This window comes from Gavialis gangeticus, unplaced genomic scaffold (genome assembly GCF_001723915.1).
Source record: "Gavialis gangeticus isolate Ggan-Ray unplaced genomic scaffold, GavGan_comp1, whole genome shotgun sequence".
Lineage (NCBI taxonomy): Eukaryota > Metazoa > Chordata > Crocodylia > Gavialidae > Gavialis > Gavialis gangeticus.
Window position 1 is genome coordinate 35,701,800 of NW_017728998.1, and position 10,016 is coordinate 35,711,815.

Sequence of the window (10,016 nt, forward strand, 5' to 3'; positions counted from 1 at the left end):
TACTAGGTCCCTTCCAACCCTAAATCTATGAAACTATGATTATTATGGGTGACTTCAACTACCCTGACATCTGTTGGAAAGACCATTCAGCCAGCTCCAGAAGATCAACCAAATTCCCTGCAGCTATTGATGACCTGTTCTTGACACAGGCTGCGGAAGGACCAACTAGAGGTAAAGCCACTCTGGACTTATTGCTGACCAAAGGGGAAGACATGGTAGGCAACCTGAAGGTTGGAGGTACTCTGGGCGACAGTGACCGGATTAGGTTCACCATCCACTGAAAGGCTGGGAATTCAGCCAGTAGAATAGAAGTCCTAGACTTCAGAAGGGCAGACTTTGGTAAACTCAGGAGTCTAGTTGGAAGGGTCCTCTGCAACCAGCAACTGGATGATTTGGGAGTCCTTAAGGGGACAATACTCACTGCTCATAAAGAGGCCATCCCCACACGGTCAAAAAGTGGGAAAGGGACCAAGAGACCCACTTGGCTCAACAGGGATATCAGGGAACTCTTGAAAAAGAAAAAAGAAGTATATAAGCAATGGAAAAATGGTTCAGCATCCAGAGAGGAGTACAATCATATGGCCAGGGTATGGAGGTATGAGACATGGAAAGTCAAGGCAGGCATGGAGATCAAGCTGGCAACTGAAATAAAGGACAACAAAAAGTCCTTCTATAGGCTCATAGGGAGCAAGAAAAAAATCAAGCTACACTGTGGGACCCCTACTGAATTTGGGGCAACAGCCCACAGTATATCCCTGTGAAAAGGTAGAGCTCCTAAATACTTACTTCACATCTGTGTTCCTGAAATCAGATGGGAGCTGTTCACCTGTCCAGAGGCTCAGGGAATATGGGGAAGACAACAGTCCACATGAAATCAGTCTGAAACAGGTGAGGGTAGTACATTTGGACATATTCAAGTCTGCTGGTCCAGATGACCTACATCTGAGAGTCCTGAAAGAACTGGCTGAGCTCATAGCAGGGCCTCTGGCAAAGCTGTTCAAAGAGTCGCGGAACTCAGAAGCGGTCCTGAATGACTGGAAGAGGGTTAATGTGGTATCCATTTTTAAGAAAGGGAAGAGGGATGGCCCTGCAAACTACAGTCTAACCTTGGTCCTGGGAAAAATCTTTGAAAAAATTGTCAAGGAGGCCATCAACCACAAGCTCATAACTGGTGGGGTATTAAGAAGCAACCAGCATGGCTTTGTCAAGGGTAGGTCATGTCTAACAAACCTGGTGTCCTTTTATGACCAGGTAACTAACCAGCTAGACAAGGGACATGAGGTTGATATCATTTACTTAGGCTTTGATACTGTCTCCCATGAGATCCTTTCAATTAAGGATCAAGACCAGTCTACAGTGAGGTGGGTTGGCAATTGGCTCAGAGGCCGATCCCAGAGAGTTGTAATCGATGGGACGTTATCCTGGAGGGCCATCTCCAGCGGTGTCCCCCAGGGACCAGTGCTTGGGCCCATGCTCTTTAACATCTTTATCAATGACTTGGATGAGGGGGTGGAAAGTGCAGTGATCAAGTCTGCAGATGGCACCAAGCTGTGGGGAAATGTGGGCACATCTTGGGGTAGCGTAAGGATCCAGGATGACCTTGAAAGACTGGTCCTATGGGCTAAATGCAATCAGATGAGGTTCAATAGGGACAACTGCCGGGTCCTTCGCCACAACCATATGATGGGTGGTGGTTCACTGGCTGGCACTGCATCTGAAAGGGATCTGGAGGCGACAATCAACCAGAAGATGATCATGAGCCAACAGTCGATGAAGTCACCAGCAGGGCAAATAGAACTCTGGAGTGTACCAGCCAATGTGCTGTCAACAGATCCAGAGAGATGCTCTTCTCCCTCTATTTAGTGTTGGCGAGGCCACAGCTGGAGTACTCTGACTGAACTTTGGGAAGGATGTGGATAAGTTGGAAAGGGTACAGAGAAGGGCCACCCATATGATATGAGGCCTGGAGGATAGGTCCTATGAGGGGAGACTCTGGGAACTGGGTTTGTTCAGTCTGAGCAAGAGAAGACTGAGAAGTGACTTGATAGCCACCTACAAGTCTGTCAAGGGTGAATACTGAGATGTAGGGGAGTAACTCTTCAGAAAGGCATCCCCAGGAAGGACAAGGACCAATGGGCCCAAGCTAATTGAGGAAAAATTTAGGTTGGACACTAGGAAAAGCTTATTTTCCATAAGGGTATCTAAAATCTGGAACACGCGCTTAGCAGAGGTGGTGCAGTCACCATCCTTGGACAAGTTCAAGAGGAGGCTGGACAAGCACCTCATTAAGCTCATTTGAGCCCAATAACCTCCTGCCCATGGCAGGGGACCGGACTTGATGATCTTATAGGTTCCTTCCGGTCTTTTGATTCTATGATTCTGCCTCTCACTCCCCACCTTTCCCCCCACAGCCCTTCCAGCCCTGCTGGTGCCCATAGGCCCCCACCCACAGCCCTGACCCCCCCAGTTCTGCTGGAGGGGGCCCCCATCTGCCAGGTCTATGGGGCCAGGGACCTGGGCCTGCAGCCCCTTTCCCCCAGCAGGAGGCGGCAGCTGCTGCAGCAGAGCAGAGCCTAGCTCCCCACCTGCTGCTGCCTGCTGAACTATATTATTCCCACTGATTTCAAAGAAATGTTCATCTTTTTGTTAAATTTCTCTTGATGAGTCTACATTTCACTAGGAAAGCTGGAAATTTGTTTTTAAAACTAGATCTACTTATAACACACTGGTTACTGTATAGTCACACAGGAAATACCATCTTCAAAATAACATGAACAGACCATGAATGTAGTTATGATTTTAATGAGAGTATTATTAAATGACAACTTCAGGATAAGGCTCATTCAAATACGTGCAATTAAAAAAAGAAAACACACATGCATGCACACTCCCCCATACATGCACACACATTACAAACATGTGGACCTCCTGCACCTTAAAAATAGATCTACCCCAACAGCCAGATTACAAAAAAGTATAAACAATTCAACCTAAATGCCTAATTATTTTTTCATGAGTCGGACCTTGAGGGAAAAGAATGCCATCAAGTGTAAAGACAAACATGTTCCTCCAGCTGTTTGTTGTGCTTATTCAACATAATAAACATGGCATGCTTGAGGCTACAATTAATCTCTACTAAATCAATACTCCTTCTGTGATGGCTTGTCTGTTGAGGTGTCTATTGACACTTAAGGCTTTGATGAATACATAAGTTGGTTTTCTGAAGTCAGACAGCCTTCCTTCTCATTTTCAGTCTGAATTTTCTTTATATGCCTTTTCCTACTCTCACAATCTTTATCATCAGCCATGCTATCCTGAATCCTGAGGTTGACCATCACTACCCCAGAAGGTTCTGCAGTAAAATTTTTACATGATTTTTGAACAACGTAACTTCTTCTTAATCAAATTATTGTTTTATCTTTATTGTTGGTGAGGATGAGGCTTGATAATGGCAATACTACTTAGTTCTTTTGTGAGATCTTACTGAGATTGGTGTGGGTCTGAAAAACAAGCAAATAAGTAAAATTACAGTGCCCTCTTGTGACCAATCTAACCTTATTTTCTGTGAGAACATATTGTAGTTAAATTATTTCTACCATCAGAAAACAAGATAGTTTAAATTTTCCATTTTTGATTGATTAATTAAAACCATTAAAACTATAAAATAAAGAGCCTGAAGAGATACATTTAATGAAGAACTATTAGCAAATTGTTCTTCTTTTTGAATATATAAGCTTTCTATATTGTTGGTAGGTTTTTGGTTGTAGCCATGTTGGCCTGCTTATATTATTGGAGTTTATTTTCTATTCCTATAATATCTAGGAGCCACAGTTGTGGACAAAGGTTCATTTGTATTAGATGGTGTACAAAAAGCAAACAATATGACACCACACTAAAAGTTTTTATGGACAAATTGTTGGACAGAAGAAAATTGATGGATATGGACAGAGAGTCGGAATGGTACAGTACATTGGCACTAATCAGCCTGATAAACTGTCATCTCACCATAGCGGCAGCTTAACTATGTTCAAGTGTGTGGGTAGGTGGGGGAGAAGTTTGTTTTAAGAAGAACACAGCAAAGGAGATTAAGGAAGAATTTGCAAAAATAAGTATTAGTTTGCAGGTATTTATGAACTACTCCCAAGTATGAGGAGCAAGGAAAATTTAACAATGGACAACAGAACTATGATTGGGAGCCAGAATCAACATTCTGCTGGTAAATGAGGGAGTACTGGTAGGTTAGGGATAAGTTATAAAGGACCTTGACACTTTTGATGAAAAAGGAGTCAGAAGATGGGTGCAGAAAGAAAGGTGGCATAGAAAATGGTTTCTGCAGCATAGCATTCCAAATACATGTGAGCAGGGTATGATTACATTTTGAAGGCTAGAGAGAAAGATGTTGCCATAACAGAGGAGCAAGTGAATAGGAACCTGGAAAAGAGGGTAAACTGAAAGAGGAAAGAAATCTTTTAACTTCTTTTGTCAAGAGTAACAGGCAGAAAGGCCTGATTTTTTTTTTGTATTAAAGGAATGCTTCAAATAAAGGGTCTGTTTTGTTGTTTTTGTTTGTTAATCCTGAAAAGGTGGGTCTGTGATTTCCACTAAACTGGGTACTAGAAGGCATGATCAGTAGGGCTGTGTGAAGCTTCAGTAGCTGATTTGAGTCGGAGGAGATTTGGTCTGATTCAGGGACCGAATCTCTGGATCCGAGTCAAATCAGGAGACCAAGTAAAAGCTCCAAATCAATTTGAAACATTCAAATTGATTTGGATAAGCTTCGGAAAAGATTTGGCTGCTTTGGAGATTCGGCCATAGACTAAACAGGCACCTGACACAGTTGCCTAAAGCTGGTAAGTCTGTTGAGGTTGGGGGAGGGAAGAGGTGTGGGGAAGGGAGGGATTGGGGCTGGGACAAACTGCCCAGCCAAGGCGAAGGGGACGCGTTACTCAGGGAGGTGGGCGGGGAGGTGTGGGATGAGGGTGCGGCAGTGCTGGGAGCGGGCTCTCTGCCCTGCTGCCACTTGCTCAGCCAGGGCAGGGGTGGGTGGGAAGCGGGTGTGGCTCCGACTGTCCAGGCAGAAGAAGGCAAGCAGCAGCAGGGCTTAGCCCCTGCTCCCAGGGCGATGGAACCTGCATCCTATACCTTCCATGCCAAGTGGCAAACAGCGGCAGGGCAGAGCCCCCAAACCCAGCACTGATGCACGTGTGCAGGGGCTATGCCCTGCTGCTGCCTGGAGTGAGCCGAGCCTGCATCACAACCCCACCCCCTGTGTCAACTTGGCAAGCAGCAGCAGGGCATAGACCCTGTGGCTCCCCCTACCGGGGCAGAGGCAGGCACAGCCAGAGGAGCTGTGGGAGAAGCCCCCATGGCTGCCTTGCCCAGCTCACCCTCTCAGCACTTAAAAAAGAAAAAAAGCTCCATACTCACCAGCTCTGCCAACAGTGATTGGGGCCTCTGAGGGCTCATGGCAGAGTCCCCTCACAGCATGGGGCAGTGGGAGGCAGTAGGGATTCCCCCCTCCTGGCATCTGGGTGTCAGGGTGCTGCACACTGTCTGTCCATGCGTCAGCAGGAGCCAGGCACCGCTCAGTCCCAGTGGCCCCAGCTCCCAGGCAGCACATGGTGCCATGCTGAGCCACACCGCACCTGTGCCACAGGGCAGCTGCTGCGTGGGTGCCAGGCATGGGGCGATCCCTTCTGCCCTCCACTGCGTTGGGGGGGCATCTGCCACGAGTGCCCAGAGGCCCCAATTGCCACTGCTGTAGCCAATGAATCCAGGGCTTTTTTTTAAGTGCTGGGAGTAGGCTGGGGTTGGGCAGGAGATGGGCCAGGCAGGGCATCCATGGGGGCTTCCCCCATGGCTTCCCCCATCCGGGGAGAGGCAGGCACAGCTACAGGATCCATGGGAGAACCTGCAGCCACCCAGCTGTGGCTGTCTCTCCCTGGCCAATCTGAATCACAGAATCTCTCCAAACTGGTGCCAAATCTTCCAAAGCCAACTCAGCCGAATCAATTTGGGACAGTGATCCGAGTCTCCAAATTGAATCACTGCCCTCTGAATCTGCCAAAGCTGAATCAAATACATCCCTATTCACACAGGCCTAATGATCAGCTCACAGATGGTTTGAGCTGTGTAAATGGATAGGACACACTGTGTTTTAGAGGGGTTAGATAGATTCCCCACATCTAGATGTAGCCAGGATATGGAGAAAGGTCCAAGTTGAAGCCATCCAGGGTATTAAGTCAGTGATGGGCAGTGATGCTGTCCACAGTGAAGAAATGGGAGAAGGCTTGGGGTAAACCGTGAAACTTAAGACCTTTAGGCTGGGGACAGACATTACACATAAACCGGTTGAAGTGATCAGAAACTGGTTTAAACCTGTAACAGAACAGATGCTCAGTGCACATAAACCAGCTTGAAAATGGCTGAAACCGGTTTGAGATAAACCTGGTTGAACCTGCTTGAACCCCCCTTTGCACCTTTGAATCTTCAACAACGGACCACCCCACTCCACCTGAAGAGGACCCCTGCGATGAGCCTGTATATAGACTGAGGAACTTTCTCCAACCTACTCCCTCCACCATTGCGGACCATTGTACCGGTTTGTGTGCATCTATCTTCTTTCTCTCTCAGCGTCACAACCCCCCTCCCTCCTCTTCCCCCACCCCCCGGGCTTAGTTGGCTAACATTGTATTTTTTGTAAACTAGTTGCGTTCCCCTCACCTCCATCCCTCTTTTGTTAGTCCCTTGCTTGGGCGCTTTGTATTTCCCTACTGGCTTTGTCATCTTTTTGGTTCATGACTCTTAACATCCACTACTAAAATTCAATCAGATTTAACAGATTTGGCTCAAACCAGTTTATGCAATGTCTGTCTTAGACCCCTTCCTGGTTTAAGTTAAATCAGAGACCCCCAGCATTCAGGCATGCTCTCTGGGCTGGGTGGGGCTCTCTGCTCCACTGCAGGGCTGGTCCCTCACCTCTTCTTCCTGGCTGGAGCTTGGCACAGAATTGCAGGCACAGAGCATCTGCCTTGCTTCTCCTTACTAAGCAGGGATTATTCTCCCCTCCCCTCTGCCTTACACAGACACATCAGCATTAGCTAGCAGACCACATGCTGGCTATGGTCCATGCTGTGGGAGATGACAGGCAGACAGGCTTGTCAGAGCTAATCAACAGGTAGCTTAATGCCCTTCCTTGGAAGAGCTGTTTAAGAAGAGCTCCATTAGTTAATGGAGAGAGGCTTTGTTTTCTTAATGGGTTGATAACACTGAGTTAGGGGTGATAAACATTCCCTGCTGGGCAGCTCTGGAGGGGTGGGGAATAATAAGAATGTCTTGCTGTGGCCTGGCCACACCCCCTCAACTCTGCCCAGTGGAAGCAGAGAGAAGGCTGCTCTAGCACCCCCAGCTTCTAGCCTGAGCCACTGCAGGCATATGCCTGCATTTCTGGGGTGTCTGTCTGGGTTACAAACTGATTTAGCCTAGCCAGATTAGACTAACCTCCAAAGACTGAATCAATTCAGGCTCAGGCTTTTTGAATGTCTGTCCCTAGCCTTAGGGTTTTGTTATGTTAAACAGATTGCCAAACATCAACAAGGAAAATCGAGTCTGAGAGAATAGTTAGTTGAAAAATATTCAAGTTTAGAGATGGGAGTCTACAGGACAATGATGAAGATTCTTAGATTTCTGTGGATCTCCATGTAACCCAACTTCACTGGCATAAATGTTGACAAAAATGCAAGATTAGTCTATATGATAAAACACTGCCCTATTTGATTTCATACACTGAATGTTTGCAAGGTACTGTTTTCAAGAAAAAGAAACCAAGGAGCCATTTACGATTCTAGCAACCACTTTCTACAGCAGAGTGAATTCTATAGCTAGACTATTCTTAGTGTGTTTTGTCATGTCATGCCCCTTTAATATGCAATATTTTTTCCTAAATGTATTCTATTTATTACATGTATAAGTTATGTTAATGAAGAATTCAAAATATTATATTTTAAGAAGGAAAAAATATAGAATCTAAGACTTTTGATTGTAGTTTGGTTGCAATCTGATGTAGGTAAGCAAATCTACGTCATACGTTTTCAACAACTGCAAAATTGTTAGCTTCTTCAATTTAAGGCTTGACATAGTAATTGCACCAAATGAAACTATTTCAACTAGAAGTTTCTATCATATTAATCTAGTGACTTCTAAGCAATTACTTGGAAACACATACCAAATATTAGATACTAGCTTAAGGAGTTAAGGTTCAAAAGAGATTTAAATGTATTTAGGATATAACTAATTTGTCTGAGGAAATCATAATTTTCTACATTACCTTCAACATAATAAATTTAAATGAAACCCTGACCCCATAGAACTCATTGGTAGTTTTATCACTGACCTTAGCTGGGTCAAGCTCTCACCTTCTAACATTACAGTAGGGCGGTGCGAAGCTTCGGTCCTTGATTCGATTCAGCGGAGATTCAGCCCAATTCCGTGGCCGAATCTCAATCCGAATCGAATCAAGAGACCCTTTAATCTCTCCGAATCAAACTGGAATCAATTCAGAGGGTTCAAATTTGATTTGGAGATTCAGAGAGATTCGGCAATTCGGATATAGACAGAGCTTTAAATGTTTTTTCCACATACCTCTAGGTACCAGGCGGCTCATGAATGCTGTGATGGTGGGGAAGATGGAGTGTCCCACAGGAGCGTGGGGTGTTCCCCAGCGCACTCAGCAGTCAACCCAGAAGTGGACCAGAAGCACTTCCAGTTCACTTCTGGGTCCTCCAGAGAGCACACGAGGCCCCCCCCCCCCTCGCATCTCCCCGGGCTCGGTGACTGGTGTTTTCTGTCTGGGGGGCACTCAGGGTCCCCCCGTGGACAGTCTCAGAGGTCTGTGACCAAATCCTCACAAACTGGACCATTTGATAGGCAACAAGAAGCCACATGAATAATCACCAGTTTTTATAAAATTAGTCATACAGCTAGAAAAGTAGGGCCCTTGACAGTAAAAATTCAGTCACAAAAATATTTAACATAAATTTCATCAGCATTTAATCAGTCCACACTGTTAACTAACTGGTATAGAAACTTTCATGAAACTTTTCTTATTTATTTCAATACCACAAGGGGGCATCAGGAGCTTTTCATACTCAGAATTTTCTGTAACAAAGTTACAGTAATAGGAGCCCTGCATGCTTCACATTGAGGAACCATTCATAATTACTGCTACTCTATGTGACTTGACAGAACAGACCAGCATATAAGTAGTACTCTACTTCACGCAGAAACAAGTGTCAAATCCCAAATATAAACACTTCTAATGACAGGCCTCTTCTGATTTAACACTACAGCTTGTTGTACTAGAATAAGATGTTGCACTGAGTGAACAATTTTTGGAAATCTAATTTCATTGTTTAAGTGCTACAGCTTAGAAGGTGACAGAGGAGTGTTTTACAACTAATTTAATGTTTTGGTGGTTATAGCCGTGTTAGCCTAAGGACATAGGCAGACAAGGTTCTTTGGGTAAATGCAATATCTTTTATTAGACCAACTAAATAATTGGAAAAAATGTTCTTTACAAGCTTTCAGGCACAAACACCCTTCTTCAGGCAAGAGTACACAAACATCAGCAGACTCTCCCTATGCCTGAAGAAGAGTGTTTGTGGTTGAAAGCTTGTAAATAACATTTTTTTCCAACTGTTTAGTTGTTCTAATAAAAGATAATCACATTTACCCAAAGAACCTTGTCTGCTTACAACTGATTTAAGGCATGTTTTTAGTAGTATATCTGGACCCAAGGAAAGAAAGTTTTGCTCTGCAAAACTATTTTAACTGATACTGTTGTGCTTGTACTCAAAGTACAAGAGTGTATAAATGTGTAAATAAGCAACCAGTAGAACCTGAGAGATGTGTGAAGACTATTAGACTTTGAAGCATGTAGATTGACAATTTTCCTTCCAAAAGCTCCCAAGCATTTCACAGGAGAGCAAATATCTGCACATGTGAGTTCCTGATTGCAT

At 44.9% G+C, this 10,016-nt stretch overlaps 1 long non-coding RNA gene across 1 annotated transcript in view; it reads left to right on the forward strand.

The window, feature by feature from the left end:
- The window catches only part of LOC109289606, a 17,004-nt gene extending 11,965 nt beyond the window's left edge, over positions 1-5,039 (forward strand). The window contains exon 3 of the long non-coding RNA XR_002095424.1: positions 5,029-5,039. This is a non-coding gene — a long non-coding RNA (uncharacterized LOC109289606). The remainder of the gene's footprint in view (positions 1-5,028) is intronic.
- The last annotated feature ends 4,977 nt before the right edge of the window (positions 5,040-10,016 follow it).